The sequence below is a fragment of the Hemitrygon akajei genome, chromosome 17 (genome assembly GCF_048418815.1).
Source record: "Hemitrygon akajei chromosome 17, sHemAka1.3, whole genome shotgun sequence".
Lineage (NCBI taxonomy): Eukaryota > Metazoa > Chordata > Chondrichthyes > Myliobatiformes > Dasyatidae > Hemitrygon > Hemitrygon akajei.
In genome coordinates, this window is record NC_133140.1 from 53,170,296 (window position 1) to 53,190,917 (window position 20,622).

At 40.4% G+C, this 20,622-nt stretch overlaps 1 long non-coding RNA gene across 1 annotated transcript in view; it reads right to left on the reverse strand.

The window, feature by feature from the left end:
* LOC140740696 (uncharacterized) overlaps positions 1-20,622 on the reverse strand; it is a 53,607-nt gene that overhangs the window by 1,504 nt on the left and 31,481 nt on the right. Inside the window, exon 2 of the long non-coding RNA XR_012101908.1 lies at positions 1,360-1,405. This is a non-coding gene — a long non-coding RNA (uncharacterized lncRNA). The remainder of the gene's footprint in view (positions 1-1,359; positions 1,406-20,622) is intronic.

The window sequence follows — 20,622 nt, forward strand, 5'->3', positions numbered from 1 at the left end:
ATAGCTAGAAGGTGATAGGTGAAGCCAAGTGGGTGGGAAAGATAAAGGGGTGGAGAGAAAGGAATCTGATGGGACGAGAGGGGTGGATGGACCACAGGAGAAAGGGAAGGAGGATGGGCACCAGGGGGAGATGATAGGCAGGTGAGAGGAGGTAAGAAGCCAGATTGGGCAACAGAAGAAGAGGGGAGTGGGAGGGAATTTTATTTTTCACCGGAAGGAGTAATTGATGTTCATGCTATCATGTTGGAGGCTACCCAGATGGAATGTAAGGTGTTACTCCTCCACCCTGAGGGTGGCCTCATCATAGCACAAGAGGCACCATGGACCAACATATCAGAGTAAGAATGGGAATCGGATTTAAAATGTTTGGCCACCGTGTAGTTCGGCTTTTGGCAAATGGAGTGGAGTTGCTTGATGAAGCAGTAGCTCAATTTGCAATGGGTCTCACCAATGTAGAGGAGGCTGTCTCAGGGGCACCGGATACAATAGGCCATCCCAGCAGATTCGCAGGTGAAGTGTTGCCTCACTTGGAGGGACTGTTTGGAGCCCTGAATAAAGGTGAGGGAGCAGGTGAATGGGCAGTTGTAGCACTTTGGCTGCTTGTAGCGATAAGTGCCAGAAGGGACATTAGTGGGGAGGGGCAAATCATGGAGAGAGCGATCCCTGTGTAAAGTGGAGAGTGAGGGTTGGGGGATGAGGTAAAGATGTGTTTGATGATAGGATCCCTTTGGTGTTGGTGGAGGTTGCGGAGAATGATGTGGGGCTCATGGGGTGATAGGTAAGGATAAGAGGAACTCTATCCTTGTTAAGGCAGTGGGAAGATGAGGTGAGTATGGATGTCTGGGAAATGGAGGAGATGCGGGTGAGGGCTGCATCAATGGTGGAATTTTAGTGCCAAGGATCACCAGTGTGCACTGTAATCTTGTCCTATAAACATACTGATAACTTAGATATATGTCATTCAGGTAGCATTGTAAATGTGCAGACTATTTCCAGGCATTTATATATAGTAGACTTTTCTGATTATCCTCCCTGCTTCTTTTTCAGCCATGATGGAATGGCGGAGCAGACTCGATGGGCCAAATGGCCTAATTCTGCTCCAAAGCCATATGGGTCTTCTGGCCTTTTCAAAGTTGAGTCTACTTGGAAACCTTTCCCTTCAGGATGCACTTTTTCCAGGTGAGTGAGAAGTGTCAGTTTATAGTGGAAGAGTGTAAGCGATGCCCACCAACTGGAAGTCTTGCACCCTTAACACATGAGATTCTGCCCTTGAGCAATTAACTCCCATGTGATGAGATTTAAGGACCTGCAAAATCATGGCCAATATTTTTGCCACAAGAATATCAGTAGATAACTGACGTTGTTGGAAATTTGCCATCTCTTCTGTTTTTCCCATATCAAGTATCTACAAAAAATAAAAGGAAAGAAATAATATCAATTACAACTTTCTTACTGCAGTGCCCAGTATAAAAAAGCACATTAACATAAATACCAGCCAAAGAGCTTCAATAACTTATGGCAAATACAGTGAAATAATTACAAATATGGTCATGCTTTTAAACATCACAGTCCATATTTTATGAAAAGATGATTGTCACAGACATTTCAGTATCCTCTTTAAACTGTGATCGCCATGCTTTCAGCACTGTAAGTGTTGTTTTGACAGACAGACATTAAGATATTAATTAAAATCTCACTGGAAACCTGATAAACCTCAATTCATGGAAAAAAACATCAGAATATTATGGGCGACATATCAGTTTTAATCTAAATAAAGTCTTGCATTCCAAAATGTTGTGTTAAAAACTATTATAATCCATTATCATCATTCGAATTTCATCATAGCATTAGAATTTCTACTGTTGATAACTCCTTAATTAATAGTTTAGGTCTAATCACCTATTTTGTATGTAAAAAAATCTAATCCATGTTTTTTTTTGCAGCTACATCACTAACACCTGTGATCCCTGAAATTTTCCACAAAGTTAATCTTCCATTATGTACCAGCAGTATACAGATGGAATCAAGCAGTGGTTTGATTTTGGATCAGAGAATATGGGAAGTTCTGTCAAAATGTTAACCCTGAAGTCAATGAATCAACAAAACACAAATTCCTTGGAAGATGAATGCTTAGATGGTTCAGCACGAATATATTGTTTCTTCAGCTTTGGAAATAGTAAATATGAAGGCTAACGTCCAACAAAACTCAATTGTTAGTATCAATGTGAGTATTTCTTGTAAAAACTAAATGGTTGTAAGTGCTTGCTGCTTCATCACAGTAACAATCCAAAATTATGTATTCCACTTCATGTCCTTCAACATATTACCTTTATTATAAATTGGCATTTGCCGTACAAAATTACCAATTTACAGTACAACTCCATGTTTGGAAAGCAAGAGACTGTATCAACACTGTAATTATAATATGTAAAAGAAAACTTAACCCTGAATTAATGCGTAATCTACAACCACATTCATCAAATTAAGTTTTTCCCCATTTCCTTGTTCACAGGGTACTTTTAAGTTCAGGGACAGAGAGCATGTCTTCATTAGAAACATTAACATTCACAGGCTGTAGTAAATTTTGACAGTGAAAAGGTCTCTGTAACCTTTAGTTGTGCAGAAATTTACTTCCCAGGAAAATTACAGCTGGCACTGTCTTAATTAATGCTGACTCTCTTGCCTGAAAGTTGTACGGTTGTCAGTAAAACAGGATAAAAAACTGAACTAAAAGGCTAGATGCAAAGGTATTGAACACTAAAACTGATGCTATCATATTTCACTATACTTTACTGTTTATAGAATTGTGAAATAGTTGAAAGATTACAATATTTCATTTGTGTTTGTAACTAGTACTTTAGAGTGCACCTAATGCACATAATACCTTGTGCTAATTTCTAGTCCTGTCTAATGGCCTCACAGGCAGCTGCAGTTCTATGGAGATCAATCCATGACTGCACCACTAAACCAGGACGAATAAGAATCAACTTCACACCTGTGCAAATATATATAAATATATATATATAATAATATTTGTCCAATGAGAAGCTTGTCAACAAGTCTGCTCAATGAAGAAATCATTTTTTTCTGTTATGCTTTGATGCCTTTGAACTAATGAATATTTCCATAGAATTTTACATTCAGTAATTTTGTTTTGTACACACAGGAGCTTCTATTCTATAATCTGTTTCTTTATTTCTGAAATTATTATTTTTACGCCAATGAAAATGGTGAAAATGTCATGTCCTAATTTCCAGTTAACGTCAGTCATATACTAAACACATGTTAGCAGACCTAAATGTGCAAACGTTCTATTGTTGCTCCAAACAAGGGAACATGCTGTTAGCTGATCTACATTAGGATCGGTAGGACATTAATTGATTTCTCCCAATGAAAAACATTATGACTTTAAAAATAATTTCATTGCACCCTGCTGAAAGAAAGACGGGAACTTTCACCTTGGGACCTGTATTTAAATTCTGAGATAAAAGTTCCTGTTGTTTTCTAGGTACGAAGAATCCATCTGAAGAAGCTACCCCTTGTCCAATCAAAATTAAAGAGCAGTTGGGAACTTTATGCAAAGCGGGCACTTAGATATGGCATATGAGAAGGTTCATGCTGGTTCAGGAAAGGCTGCTGTTGTGAGACTGAGTTAAGACACATCAAGGGAAAAGATCTTCTGCAGGCTATATGCGATGAAATGATAAACCAATTTATAATGAAATGGTTTATGATATTGCTGCACATAGTGAACAAAGGAAATCTTCTCCATTGTTGGAGAGGAGCAGTCTGAGCATCACTTTGCCTCTGGCGATTTTCTAACTGATGTGAAAGTGTGTGGTGATAACATTGAGTGTCTAAACAGAAATATGTTTCATCATAACTCACCTTGCTAAAACAGGGTTCCAAAAGTTAAAATGTATGAACTTAAAATGTTTGGTGGAATATACAGAAGTTTCACTTCAGAATATAAAATGAAAAGGCCCAAAGTTCTGTCAAACCTGCATCCCATGTCCTTGAATTCCCAGCAAGTGGATTACATGAGCAAACCTTTTTTACACATTGGCAGAATATGACCATAATCTATATTGTTTTCCCTACAGATGTTTATTTATGCCATCCTGTAAATCCTCAGACATCAAGAGGGCCAAAATTCCTCCCAACAAAATAAAATACAAGGGAGCCTGCTATCTCTATAATTAATCACCGGGCAACTAAATCACTGTTACATGCAGCTGCAAACATGTGATTTTTTAGAAGGATTTTGTTAGCGGTAACTAAACCATGAAGAAAATAGGATTTCTCCCAATCTTTTACTCTATGTAGCCCAGGCTATAGAGATCTCTGTACATACTGTATATAGGATGAATAATTATTTCAAAATGAAAAGTATGGGAAACTTAGTGAGGCTGTGCTGTAGTTTTGCCAGCCGGGGATATTGCTCCAAGTGTGTAGCCTTTCTGAATATGTTCTATAATCTATTTTTGTATCTGCCAACTCTTCTTAGTATGCATAGTGTTATTCCATGACATTTATGTTTACAATCTCCACACTGTAGCTGGTTAAGATTAATTTTCATCATAGTTCGTTCACAGCATCACAAAACAGGCTGTCATATGCATTTTAAGTCACAATCATTTGTCAGTCCATTGGTGTAACATATTGGTGTGCTAATTCTCAGCATTGCTAATAAGCACATCATTTGTTGGCATTAGTGATTCCTCACTTGGGAAGATTCCATTGTGCTGCAGCCTACAGAGCCAAGGAACTTCACAGAGGCAATAAGACTGGAGAGTAAGTCATTGTAGCTCTCACCCTGTCATTCCAGCACTTTGAAGGAGATACCTAGATAGAGTACTGAGATCAGATGGTAAGTTGCCTGCAGTGTTACCTACTTAGAAATGGAAGAGAAGTAACTTTAAATAATGTTATCTGAAAGGAAGGTAAATAGTATGCTGTTGTTTATTGCATACAAATTGTGATAAAAGGTAAATACATATAACTGAAATTATCTGAGACAACACCTAAATACTGCGTTTCCCAAATGAAGGAAACATGTACTTGTATAACAGTGGTTTATCAAATTAATTCCTGAGAGAGGATAATTGTCCTGTGGGGGAAGCTAGGTAGACTGAGCCTGCATTTTCTGGTGTTTGGAAGAATGAGAGGTGATCAATAAATTTATATGTGGTTTGGCAGGATAGATGTAGGAAAGACATTGTGCCTCCTTGGATCCACAGTCTCAAAATAAAATGCCACCATTGAGGACTGTTTACTTCATTCAGAAGGAAGTGATTGTTTATAATTCTCAATCTAGAAGAGTGTGGAGACTCTGTTACTTTGTATATGCAAGACAAAGACAAATAAATTTCTAAATATTTAATTGAATATGGGATTGTTTCATAAGTGGCTCTGCAAGAAGAAGTTCAGCTTTCATCTTAATCAAGATGGCAGACAAATGGCCTAATGCTGCCCTGTTTCTGACACTGTTAAATTAAAAACTTTAAGCAGCTGACAATTACATAGATTTCATACACTTGATCCTTTCAATTGTGTTTGTGCACTGTCTATGCTTGTTGCGTGCAGCATGTATAATTTCTCAGAACTGGTAAAATTCTGATGTAAGGCGTTTTAACCAGTGGGAATGGGAGTGTCTACTCTGTTGCATTCATCTCTTCCTGTATTATTACTGCTTGCCGTGGCTTTCACCAAATGTTCTTGATGGGGCAGCATCTCTCTGACTTGGGTGTGAACCTCACACATGTATTAAAGTATTGGTAGACCCTCAGAGCTCAGTCACAGGAAGAGGTCACCAGGTGGACAAGGGAAGAGATTCAAGGATATTCTCAAAGCTTTCTTTAAAAACACCAAACATCACTGAGTCCTGGGAATCTCTGACCCATGACTGCTGTAAGTGGTGGTGAAGCATTCGGGATGGCACTGAGAAGTTTGAGTCCATGTATAGGAAATTCAACAAAAATGGTAGAAGGAACAAATTATCCATAGGCGCTCCCTGCCCCATCTATGGTAGATTCTACATTGTCCTCATCAGTCACCACAAATCCACCAAAGTGGATGCACTCCTTCTCCCTCAATCCCAAGAGACCACCTAAGATGAATAACTAGCATTTTGATGGCTGATGACTGTAATCGAAGTTGAGGTCCCAAAAATGGTTTTAAAATAACTTGTTGTGAGTGGACAGGAGTTGGAGTGCCCCCTCAAGCCTCAAATGAGTTGTCTGGCCTTGAAAGTCTCCCGTGACTTCTCCCATTTCTACCCGAGGAATCATCAGCCACTGTCTCCTTCTCTTTCTCGATTGAAAATGCCCACATAACTTGCCAGCAAATAGGTTGCAGGTTACTCAAAATGTCTGCAGCTGGCCAGTCTTAACCAGCAAGCCTTAACTGAAGTTCAGGTGTTAAATCAATGACCGAGGATGGCAGATGTGTTTCTGCCCACATTTTCAAGAAGTATGGATAGGTGAGGAACAGGCAAGGAACCCATGAATGGACATGTAGGTGTGAGTATATGTATGTATGTATGTATGCATGGTCGACGTTCAGCTGGAGGGCCAAAGAAGCACTATAAGGATCAGATGAAGAATGCTTTAAGGAAGTGCAAGATCAGACCTGAGGACCTGGAGGATGTTGCTGCTGATCGTAACACTTGGCGACAGCTGTGTAGGGATGGGGTTCATATTCTGGAGGTGGAAAGAACAACCAGAAGACAGCAGAAGAGAGCCAGGAGAAATGCAGCCATGGTTGCCATCACTACTACATATACATGTCCCACCTGCAATAGAGCTTATCCAGGATAGGACTGTATATTCATCAAAGATCTCACCGTTAAAGGAGTGGATGTCGTCATCGGATTCCAATGGACAACCGAAGAAGAAGTGTGTACTGTATGTGTGTGTTAAGTGGCTACACCCAAATAGCCAGTTTCATGGAAATAGTTAAAAAGGCATATTAAAAAAAAGATAAACTACTGTTTAACTGAGTAACAAATAATGTATTTAAATGAAATACAGAATAAATTAGAACACTACCAAAACTACTACAGCGCTGTAAAACTATGTATTAGTTCTTAATAGTTATCGATGAAGGGATTCATTCACCGTACGCTGACAAGTTCTTTTGATTGACAAAGACTGAACAAAATCAGAGCAGCTGCCTTGTGGAGATAGTGGACTGCCTTCAAACAATGCTTTCAACTATTGCAAACTCCAAGTCTTCATTTTAATTGTAGCATTCAAGATGATAGTTAATGCCTTCAAATTCTTCGTAGCTCCTAACTTGTTGAAGTCGTGAAATCATTTAATTTTTCACGCCCGGACGTTTCAGGCATTTCCAAGCCTGAATGCTTGAAACCATTTTTGAATTATCTTACTGCTTATCACTCACCAAGTATCTGTGACAAAAATCACTGCTTATTGAACAACAACTCACAAGTGATGCTACTTAGAGTATTTTATGTAATGCGCTGTATTGCAGCCACAAAATAACAAATTTCACAACATATGTCAGTGATAATAAAGCTGATTCTGATTCTGAAACACAGGCAAGTAGATCTAGTTTCCCAGGCTCCATGGTCAGCATGAATGAGTTCGGCCAAGTGGTCTGTTCTCATCCTGTATTATGCTGATTGTGTATGATCAGCCATGATCACAGTGAATGGCGGTGCTGGCTAGAAGGGCTGAATGGCCTACTCCTGCACCTACTGTCTATTATTCTCTGACTCTATCTACCTCCAGTTGTAATCACCCCTCTACAATGATAACATAGTGTGGGTGCATGGCCAAGTGGTAAAGGTGTTCGACTAGCGATCTGAAGGTCATGAGTTCGAGCCCCGGCCGAGGCAGCGTGTGTGTCCTTGAGCAAGGCACTTAACCACACACTGCTCCAGTCTACCCAGCTGAAAATGGGTACCGGCAAACTGCTGGGGGTTAACCTCGCGATAGACTGCCGTCCTATTGGGGGGGGGGGGGGGGGTCTCTCGTACTCTCAGTCGCTTCACGCCACAGAAACCAGCATAAGAGCTGGCCTGAAGGCTCGGGACAGACTTTAAAAAAAAAAACAATGATAACATTGTATCATTTAGACATTAACATCATTTCTGCATGCCAGAGTGGAGAACTGGACATTTTCAGTTAAAACAGCAGTTTTCTGGTCTACTTATTATGGTGAGATAAGGAGATGGCATTGGTAATTGAAGAAAAAGGCTGATCTCTAATTTTGTGAATACATTTATGTTAATCATGTAGTTTGATAAAACTTGCTTAATAGGAAATGGTAAACACTAAGCACTTAGCTTCAGCAACTGACCACTAGGCTTTCAGTTCCACAGACAAAATCTCCAAATATCTGCTCTCTGTTTCTGGAACCAGATTTTGCATCTGCCCTATCTCAGAGTCACAAATATTGGATGGTAAACAAATGGGTAATCGAATATCTAACTGACAAGCAGAGCAATGCGTGTGCGTGTGTTTGTATGTAAGTCTGCCATGGATGGTCCTGCTGTGAAAGGAGGGAGGGTTGGACATGGGGGTAGCAACCCCATACCATAAAATCCAAGTGCTACAGAAGCTCCAAAGACCTCATTCCTGGGGGAGGAAGGGTACACCAGTATGGGCTACACCTAGGAAAACTTGAAAGACTGGCCCAGGACGAAGGACCCTGGGAAGCTGCTGTGGGCAGCCGACACACAAATATCACAATATTGAGAACGAGAACAAAGATTATCCCAGCTACTTTCATTTTCACACAAGTGTGTATTTTTCTCCTGTCTGACTGAGGCTTTAATTCTCTCAGCTAATGCTGATCACTTACGTATATAGAATATTCAGCTGGATTTGCCCTAAGGCCTCCCATAACAAACATACAGCATACCACAAGAAAACTATGCTCAACAACAGAGAAGATTAATCCAAACACTCAGGTATCTTGGTTTAATAGTAAGTCACCATTTGATTGGATTATTTGGGGAGGTCAAAGGTTTCATGTTGATCAGCAAGAACAAATACTCTTAATAGTGCTCATCAGCTTTTACTGGATCTCCACAATCTTAGAGTAGCTTGACAACTCATTGTTCTTTGCTTTAACAAACAAACATATATCCTTCAAAGAATGAGCTTATATTAAGGCAATGTTAATAATTAGCACGAAATCATATTTAAAGCGGAAGTGTGTTTCCTTGTAGCCTAAGCAATATAACTGATGACCGAGACTTAGATCTGATTTTATACTTTCCTTGTAATTGCCTTCAGATCAAGACTTATGTCAAAGATTCTTGTGTCTTATGTGATTTATAGCAGGTAATGTTAATCTTCAACCACTCTAAGTTTCACCTTGCCATAAAGCAGGAATAATGTTCTGTAGAAATCCAGACAGCAGCATTTCAAAAATAGTTTATTTCATTTACTAAACTAAAGCAGACAAATCTATTTCTGGTCACTGGAACAATTTATAACATCTTCTTCACCATATTCAGCATATACGAACTTTCCCAGTCCAGCTTGTACCTTGCCATTATAAAGATGTTTTTTCACCAGTTAATGGGTAAAGTATACAGATCATAAATTTACTACTAGTAATCTTCGCTCATATAAATAGAGAAGTATGTATTTTAGTTTTAGTTAATGGCTTGTCTGCGGTGTCATGAGAGTTTACCTGGATTCCTGCCTGCCTAAGGCTGAAGATCAACTGCCTGTTTTAGAAATAAGAAAAAAAATTGGGAGGAATCTATACCGCACAGCCGAATCGATAATGCTGGATTTACACATGGGTGGCCTGCTGAAATCCACCTTCGTCTTCAAAGTGAAATAAACATTTTTCACATAAAAGCACTTCGACATAGCATCTCATAATAAGGGATCACCTGACAGTGATTTCTGAAGCTTCATTCATTATATATCTTTGTCTTACAGATTAATAAAAAAATCTATTATTCTAAGCCTTGGGGCTGACTTTATAACTTCTGCAGTAAAGTCTATGGAGATCCCACCTGCCAGAAGCCACATCAAGCAGCCCAACTATTTTCAGGTTGAGGTTTAGTGGTATAGTTTGGGTGGGCTGGATTAGATTCGATGAATACATCGCAAAAGGCAAAAATTTGGCATCTCCATTGGAAGGTTATAGTTGAAGCACTAGAGGGAGGCCCAGTGAAGTGTAGTATTGCATTGAATCCATAATGAGTATTTAATCAAAAAGATGCAAACCTTCTGCAGAGCAATTCCCTGAATTACACTTTGCCTATGTGTGCCTGAAAGTTGCAAATGCACCAGGGTTCTAAGCCTCTATAGATTGCCAATTTACATCACAAACTATCACCTGTAGGCAGGGCCACTGCTGAGCTCTGTACAGATCCAGTTCAAGCTTGCATCTGGCAGGCTTTGGGCTTTCTGGAGCAGCTGAGGTGCCTCTTTCACAACAAACCAGCCACTCATCATTGGGGAGGAGGCTTCCATGTTGCCTGAGTTATAGTGAAGTTACGGGCAGCATGGGCGGTGTGACACAGATATGAATCACTCACTGCTGAAAGATATCTTGGAGGCCACACACTTAAGTCAACAGAAGATCTATTCCATGGCACGTTCTGCACCACACCCTACTGGTCTGAAGTATGAGATGATCAGGCTCATTCATTTCTTCAGTACTTAAAAAGGCAAACAAGAAAACATAACTGAAGGAGGGAAACTTCTGCCTTTATTTCTGAGATACATCTCAGCAAATATATTGGTATGCAAATTATTACCTTATGAAAATTGCAATTTGAGGGAAGACCATGATTCTGTGAACAGAACTACTACAAAACTGAAGCAATGACTAAAATACTTATTAAAACTGAATAATGAGCTTACAAGAGAGAAGTAAGTGACCTAGACTTGGATTGCTAAATCACTGCTCAGTTAAAATTACTGTTTATCTAAGCGCCATTGAGCATTCAAGTATATTGAAATAGCAAGTAGATACAGGAAATTCTTGCACCAGATGCAACTAACACTATTGGTAGTTTGATAACCTGGCAGCCCCTTCATCTGAAACCATTCTTTAGAGATGTAATGCACAAATGGAATTGGTGCCTCTTTTTATTTTGGTATCGAGGGCAACATTTAGGGACCAAGCAGGCAACTGGATGTGTATGTACACATCTGTTGTAAATGTCCTTGGAAGCCATTTTGTGAAGGTACTGACATGCACGGTGTCTACTGTACATATTGCTAAGGGAAACAGAGAAACTTGAAATACTTAGTTCTCAAATACAAGCTGCTTGAACTACGGATAAAAGAAGGAAAATGTTCATCAAATAATTGTCAGTGGGTGGGACTGATCATCCTATAACGTTCAGAGCTTTCAGATTTCATAATAAATTTATTATCAAAGTATAAATATGACACAGTGTTCAACCCTGAGAATAATTTTCTTGTGGGCATACTCAATAAATTCATAATAAATTAATAAATAATAAATTCATAATTAAAGAATAAAATCAATGGAAAACTGCATGGATCTGGGCTTTCAACCAGCATGCAAAAGACACAAGCTGTTCAGATAGAAAAAGAAAATAATAATGATAAATAAATAAACAATAAATATCAAGAACATGAGATGAAGAGTTCTTGAAAGTGAGTCCATAGGCAGGTGGAGTTGAGTGAACCCTTTGCTTCACGAGCCTGATTGTTATGGGTTAGTATCTGTTCCTGAAGCTGGTGGTGTGAATCCTGAGGCTCCTGTGCCTTCTTCTGGATGATAACAGTGAGATAAGAGCATATCCTACATGGCCGAAGTCCTTGATGATGAACGCTGCTTTCCTGCGATAACGTTTTGTATAGACGTGCTCAATGGTGGGGAGGGCTTTACCTGTGATGGACTGGGCTGTATCCACTACTTTTTGTTGGACTAAACAGTATTGGTGTTTCCATACCAAACTGTGATGCCACCAGTCAATATACTGTCTGCTACACACCTATAGAAGTTTGTCAGTTTTAGATATCACGCCGAATCTTTGCAAACTCCTAAGCAAGTAGAGGTGCTGCTGTGCTTTCTTTCTAATTGTAATTGCATGCTGGGACCAGAACAGGTCTTCCAAAATAATAACACAGTGGAATGTAAAGCTGCTGACCCTCTCCAACCCTGATTCTCCAGTGAGGACTGGCTCATGAACCTCTGATTTCCTACTCCAGACATCAATAATCAGCTCCTTGGTCTTGCTGACATTGAGTAAGAGGTGGTTGTTATGGCACCGCTCAGCCAAATGTTTCAATCTCCCTCCTATATGCTGATACATCACCACCTTTGATTTGGACTATGACAGTGGTGTCATCAACGAACTTGAATATAGCTTTGGAGCTATGCTTAGCCACACAGTCATGTGTAAAGTGAGTAGAGCAGGGAACTAAGCACACAGCCTTGTTGTCCATCTGCACTGATGGAGACAGTTGCCAATCCAAAATGACTGGAATCTGCAAGTAAGGAGATCGAGGATCCAAGTGCACGAGAAAATATTGAGGACAAGGCCTTGAAGCTTATTGATTAGTTTTGAGGGGATCATTGTATGGAGAGCATGATGTTAATCTGCATAAATTGCTGATTAGAAAATATGGTATACAGTGGTTGACCAACCAACTTCCTGTAATCTTAAACTAACGGACATGTGTCCAGCAGGAAGACGAATATCCCCACCAATACTCCTTGAAGGAAATGACAGTTACTTATAAGTTAGTTGTTGGTTGATTTCTTTAGGTGTAAAGTACAATAATGTGTATGGTGTATTAGGTAGCCCTATATGGCATGTCAAAGTTCTTGATGTTGTAACACTAAAGACTTTTTACTTTTATGAATTGCAATTATAATTGATGCAAATGTAAAAATTGTGTAATATGAAATGGTGGTATTGATGTGGTATTTTTGGAGGACCAGAAAAAAGGAATAATTGGAACCTACAGTAGGACTTGGTGGTTTCAAGCAGGATTTTTTTTATAATCAAAAGATGGTCACTGAATACCGAGTCAGGAAGAGTCTGTTTATGTTACACAGAGCTATATAGCCCAAAACAGGCCCTTTGGCCCAATTCATCTAGACCAACCAAGTTATTAATGTAAACTAGTTCCATTTGCATGGCCTAGATAGATAGATAGATAGATAGATAGATAGATAGATAGATAGATAGATAGATAGATAGATAGATAGATAGATAGATAGATAGATAGATAGATACTTTATTCATCCCCATGGGGAAATTCAACTTTTTTTCCAATGTCCCATACACTTGTTGTAGCAAAACTAATTACATACAATACTTAACTCAGTAAAAAATATGATATGCATCTAAATCACTATCTCAAAAAGCATTAATAATAGCTTTTAAAAAGTTCTTAAGTCCTGGCGGTAGAATTGTAAAGCCTAATGGCATTGGGGAGTATTGACCTCTTCATCCTGTCTAATATTTCTAAAGCTTTCTTATCCATGTGCCTGTCCAATTGTCTATCACTTCCTTTGGCAGCTTGTTAATATACCTAGCACCTCTGTGATGAAGTTGCCCTTTAGTCCCCTTTAAGTCTTTCCCAAGCATTTGACTGCCTTACCCTGACAAAAAAAACTGTGATCATTCACTTATTTATACCCCTCATGACTTATATACAGTATATTCCAATACATTCCACTCTGAAACAAAAAAAAACAGGTTTATTCAGTCTTCCCTTATAATTCAAAACCTTCAGTCCAGGTAACATCCTTGTGAATATTTTTTTCTGCGGTTTTTCCAACTTAATGACATCTTCCCTATAGCATGGTGACCAGACGGCAAACAATACTCAAAGAGCAATCTCACATGTTGGACACCTGTAACAATTCTTAACTCTTACAGTCAGTGCCCTGACTGATGAAGGCAAGTGTCCCAGACACCTTTCTCATCACCCTGTCTACCTGCATGTGTCACCACTTTCAGGAGAGTGTGTATTTATACCTCTAGGTAGCTCTGTTCTACAACACTCCCTAGGGCCCTGTGTCATACGGGGGTGTTGTATCAGGACCGAAATGCAGGACACAGACACTGTAGTGCTAGGAACAGGGCAGGACGAGGGACTAGGAACAAGGAGCCTGGGGTGGACTCCGAGCCTGAGACTGGACAAGGACCCAGAACCTGGGTCTTGCCTCGGGCTCGGACCCCAAACCCAGGCGAGGACATGACGAGGCTTGGCTAGGGACTTGGGGTCTTGAGGTTTGGGTAGAGACTTGGAGTCTTGAGGCTTGGCTAGAGACTTGGGGCTGGGGTCAAGGCTTGGCTAGAGACTTGGGATCTTGAGGCTTGGCTTGAGGCTGGGTCGAGGCTTGGCTTGAGGCTGGGGTCGAGGCTTGGCTTGAGGCTTGAAGGCAGACTAGGAACTGTACATAAACATAGAGCCGGGACTTCTCCTTCGACAAGCCGGGACTCATCTTTCACAAGACACTAACATGAGACTGGACAGAACATATAAAATAGAGCCAGGACTTCTCCTTCAACAAGCCGGGACTCAGCTTTCACTCCACACCAAGGTGGGCCAGGACCATCCATCGGGTACCAGCAGAACGGCCGGACTTACCCGACGGAGGCAAAGACAAGACAAGACAGATTTCCCCCACAGGGCAACAGCAGAGCAGCCTGACTTACCCCACAGGGCGAGGACAGGAAGAGACAAACACCAAAGAATGACAGACAGTTCCATCTCTGCATCGGGGCTGCTCCGAGTAACCGTTACAGTCAGCAACCTTGGCTGGCTACAGAAACAACCGGATCCCTACCTAGCTCGGAGTGGCTGACGGCCACCCAGCTGGCCCGGGAATCTACCGAATCCATACCACAATGACAGCTCCAACTCAGACAGTAAGGCTCCAAGAAGCAGTGGTTCCCCAACGCAGCCTGAAGATGGAAAGTGGCCGTACCAGCCTTCCACCAGACATTTGCTCCATGGGAAGCTTGACAAGACAACCCCCCAACCACACTCAATCCCAGGGCCACTTATATTCCCAGCCCCAAGATGAGCGTCAGGTGTTTATGGTTTAGTCCAACCGAAACAAGGGACAGCTGGAGGACCCGGAGTCCAGAGCCCGCGAACCAGAACATGGACCCTGGACCGGACCACAACACCCTGTCATTTTCTCTGCAAGCCCTACCTTGGTTTAACACCCCAAAATGTAATACTTTGCCCTTGTTCTAGTTCAGTTATATTTGCCATTCCTTAGCTCACTTCCCTGTCAACCTAGATCTTGTTATGATGTCAGATAACTTTACTTCACAATGTTAGTGTTTATTGTGGATTTAGTGCAGTCTTGTTGAAAATGTTACTATAGATCACAATCTACCAGGACCCAGCACCAATCTCTCTGCCAAACCACTGATGCAGGCCTCCAATCTGAAGAACAACCTTCTGCTACCATCTTCTGATTCCTACCACCAAGTGAACTTTGTATCTGATAGGTTAGCTAACCCGAAATACCAAATATTTCATCTTCCAGACCAATCTACCAAATGGACTTTGTAAAAGGCTTTGCTAACATCCATGTAAACAACATCTATCCTTCTACCTTGGTCGCCTCTCAAAAAAAAAACTCAATCAAATTCACCAGACAAAGCCATGCTGACTGTCCCTAATCTGACTCTGTCTTTCCAAATGCAGATAGTTCATCTCTAGGAATCCATTTCAGTCAAGATAGTTAGGCTCACAGTTTTATAGTTCCCTGACTTGTCTTTTCTACCTTTCTTAAATGAAGGCACATTAACCACCCTTCAGTTTTCCAATGCCTTAACCATGGCTAAGGAAGATACAAATATCTCTGCCAGGGCGACTTCAGTTTCCTCTCTGACATTTTATAATGTCTTAGGATATAAATGGTCAGTCCCTGGGGAAGTATACACCTTTATGTGCCTTCAGATCACCATCACCTTTTGCAGTATGGATATATTTCAAGATATCACTATTCTCTTTCCTGAATTCCCAAGGTTCTTCCTCCACAGCAAATACAGAGGAGAAATATTGATTTAAGTACTTGACCATCTCCCACAGCTCCACACATAGATGACCACATCGACTCTATTCTCTCCCTAGTTACCTTTAATATATTTATAGAATCTGTCCTTCGCCTTATCTGTTAAGGTTATCTTATGTCCTCTTTTTGCCCTCCTGATTTCCCTCAAGTGTACTCCTCAAGGAATTCACTTGATCATAGCTACCTTTACCTAATATATGTATGTCTCCTTTTTATTCTGAACACAGCCTCAATATCTCTCATCTACCAGGATTCCCACATCCTGCCAGCCTTGCACTACATCATAACAGGAACACATGTGCCCTGGGCTCCTCCTGTCTTGTGTTTAAAAGCCTTCCACTTGCCAGACATCCCTTCATCTGCAAACATCCTCTCCCAATCAGCCACTGCAAGTTCCTGTCTAATGCCATCAAAAATTTGCATTGCCCCAATGCAAGGCTTCACCTTGTCCTGTCTTCAGTTTTTCCAGAACCATTTAAAAACTAATAGAATTATGGTCAGTAGATCCAAAGTGCTAGCCCTTCCTCTCCCTCCAACCCATCATTACAGTCACTAGATCTACCGCTAAGCTTTCTCCTCCTCTGCCTAACAATGCTCTGCACATACTCCATAAATGACAGAGGGAGGCAGAAACTCGCTGGATCCAGACTGACTGCAATGATTCTGACATGACTCAAAGATCTACCCATACCTGCCCCACTATTACAAGAACTGCCGCTAACAGTAAAAGGAATGAGTTATTAGGATAATTGCTTGAAGATAAAGTGTTTTTTTTTACTTTTTGCTACTGAATTCTCAAGGGTGCAAAGTGTGCGATACTGTATGGCTTTTCAATCAATTTTCTGCCACACTAATGGCATCAAAATCCAACGCATGAGCCTCGAGTTAGTTTAAATGAACCATGATTATAAACTATGAAGATGACATCAGTGTGAGTTGAGATTGGAAGTGGAACATAAAGCCCATTGGTATACCTCCTGGATCACCCGATCCCCACACCTGGAGGTAATACTGATGATTGCCTTTTGGATACAGGCTGAAATGCTGAGCCAACCTGCAAACAAGCAGTAAATATGGGGTTCTGATTGGGCAGTATGTATAAAGGCCTGTAGCACTCAGATTTAAAGGGTATTCAACTGTTCTCATTTAAATTATTACAAATGATTGCTGGGCAGTTTAATTTTTCATTTTCAACAGCTGTTTGTGCAGAACTAATTGCTGTATTAGATATGCTTTTTGGCCACTTCATTCCAAAGAAGTGAGGCAACAAAAGTTCGAAAGCATGTGCGGAGCTTTCGGTGGAACCTGCAAGAGGACGAGGCGATTGCAAGATTCAGCTCAGTTTAGTAGCGGTCATTGCATAATATATTAAAATCAAGAACTCAATCTTACAACATAATTGGTCTTCTCAAACAAAATCTAATATAGCCTCTAGTCAGGAGTGTGTTCAACTATCCACCACCTGTATGAATAGGATTCAGGAACGAGCAGTTCATTTGATTAGTTCTGACAACCTGTTCAAGATCCATTCCCCGAATATAGGCACGATCTGATTGAATCTCGTACATCTTGTACTGCAGCAAGCATGGATTTGTTGATAGATATTCTCTCCTCTTGCTCTGAAGAAGCAAATTTGGCTCTGAATTCTCTCCAACTCACACACCATTCTAGATTGAGCATTACTCACTTTTGGTGGTGTTACTGGCTAAATATCTTTAGATTTCAAAGTTCCAAGTAAATTTATTATCAAAGTACATATATGTCACCACATACAACCCTGAGATTTGTATTCTTGCTGCCATGCTCAATAAATCTTATTAGAATAATAACCATAATGGAATCAATGAAAGACTGCACCAACTGTGGCATTCAATCAGTGTGCAAAAGTCACACTGTGCAAATATAAAAACAAACAAACAAATAAATAAATAAATATCGAGAATGCGAGATGATGAGACCTTGAAAGTGAGTCCATAGGTTGTGGGAACATGTCAGTGATGCAGTTAAGTTGAATGAAATTATCCTCTTTGGTTCAAGAGCCTGATGGTTGAGTGGTAATAACTGCTCCTGAACCTGGTGGTGTGAGTCCTGAGGCTACTGTACCACCTTCCTGAAGGCAGCAGTGAGAAGAGAGCATGTCCCAGGTGGTGGGGTCCCAGCAGAGCATCCTGATAAATGCATTTTTACTGTCCAGACGTTCCAGGGTTGAGTGAAAAGCCACTGAGGTGACATCTGCTGCCGACCTGTTTCTCTGGTAGGCAAATTGGAGAAGATTTCAGTCATTTCTCAGGCAAGAGTTGATATGTTGCATCACCAGCCTCTCAAAACACTTCATCACTGTGGATGTAGATGCTACTGGCCAATAGTCATTGAGACAGGTCACCACAGCCTGTTTGAAGCAGGTGGGTACCTCAGACTACTGATCTCAGATCTCAGTGGACACTCCACCCACTTGATCAGTACAGGTCTTTAGTAATTGACCGGGTACCCCGTCTGAGTAGGATGCTTTTCATGGGTTCACCCTCCTGAAGGCTGCTTCCACATTGACCTCAGAGACTGAAATCACAGGATCATCAGGGGCGGTGGGAGTTTGTGATGGTTCCTCCATGGTTTGATGGTCAAAATGAGCATAGGAAGCATTCAACTCATCTGGAAGTGAAGCCCTGCTGTTGACTATGTTGTTTAACTAACAGCTATGTGGAAATACCAAAACCACAAGGGCTTAGTAGCCATCTAAGAAGGTGTCACAGTATTACTTTTCTCGGACAGCCAGAAATGGAAAATAAATCATAAACACCAGGCATTCTACAGATGCTGGAAATCCAGAGGAACAAATGCAGAATGCTGGTGGAACTCAGCAGTGCAAGTAGCATCTGTGGAGAGGAACGGACAGCTGCTGTTTCAGGCTGAGATCCCTCATCAGGGCTGACAACCTGGTTATTACTTAAGTCCTGATGAAGGGTCTCAGCACAAAATGTTGACTCCTGACTCTTCTCCATAGATACTGCCTCACCTACTGAGTTCCACCAGCATCTTGTGTTTGGGAAGTGAAAGCCATATTGCCAGCTTTGCCTCCAGTACAATAACAACAAACGAAAACAACTCTAAAACAATATAGAACTGAATAAAAAACATAAAACAGACTCTACTGTTCCTATGTACCAAATGTGGTTGATGCTTCTTATTAAATTGTATTTCAGGATTTTTATTACTCTTTTGGGATTATTTTCAGCAATTAAGTTTGTCTTTCTGTGAAAACTGAAATCACATGGGCTTAGAGGTATGAAAAATGAAAAGAACCAGTTGCAGAGGGAATACAAAACATGAGAAGCTGAAATCCTGGAACAAAAATAAAAATGTCAGTTCTAGACCAAAAGAGATAAGAGCAAAATTAGGGCATTTGGTCCATCAAGTCTGTTCCACCATTCAATTATGGCTGATTTTTTTTCCAACTCCATTCTTCCACCTTCTCACCAAAACTCTTAACCCTTTTACAAACAAGAATCTACAAATTGCTGCTATAAATGACTTGGTCTCATCAACCTCAGTGGCAATGAATTCCACAGACTTACCACTCTCCAACTGAAGAAAATTTCCTCTTGTCAGTTTTGAAGAGATGTCCCATTATTCCGAGGTTGTAGCCTCGGATCCTAGACTCACCTACATCCTTTCCACATCCACTCTATCCAAGCATTCTGATGAAGGCTCATAGATCTGAAACTTTGACTATGTCTGCCTGACGTGCAAAGTAATACTGCTGTCATTCACTTTCGTTGCAACCGAATACAACCTGGTTATGACTTGAGCTCTAGCAATATCCAAAAGCCCATCAGGTATATACTGTAGTTGTTAGGAAGATAGAGTAAATTTATTATTTACAGAAATACATTCTGAAATCTTAGAAGGGAACAATTCCTATTTCAGAAAGTGGATGTACCATGATGACCCAGAAACATTGGAAGTGTAGGATGAGGGTGAGTAGGGATTTATTCTGACACATTCACTGACTTCCAGGCGAAAGCAGAAGTATCAAAGGATAGGAGAAGGAATGATTCTGTGCTCTTTTACCCATACTGCAACTATATGTGTGGATAATGGGAACAGACAATCCAAATGTTAATATTTGGGCCACAAGTGGACAGTTAACAAGATTAGCACTGGTAGTCATGTGGAATCACCGAAATGCACAGCACAGAAGGATTCCATTTATCATATTGATCCTGTGCCAGTTTATTGAAAGAATCCATTCCTTATCTATCAATTTGACAATCCACATTTTTCCTTCATATCCAATCCAAATTTGGATTATATGCATAATCATAAAAAATTAACACCTTGGAATTACATTCCCCATAACGTTTTTTATGTCAAATTTGTGCAATGGTCCACTGACTACAATGATTTTTGATAAAGTGACACTGCAGTAATCTCTCTGATCTTTCAGTAACTGAACCAATTTATTTCAACTCATAAAATGATGTATTTTCTTCACAGCTTATATAAGGCATCCAACTTTGCTTTTCATTGCAACTAGCAGAGATTATGATCAGGCAGGATTTCTGATGAGTGGCTAATCCACTACCAGCCCACCAAAAATGA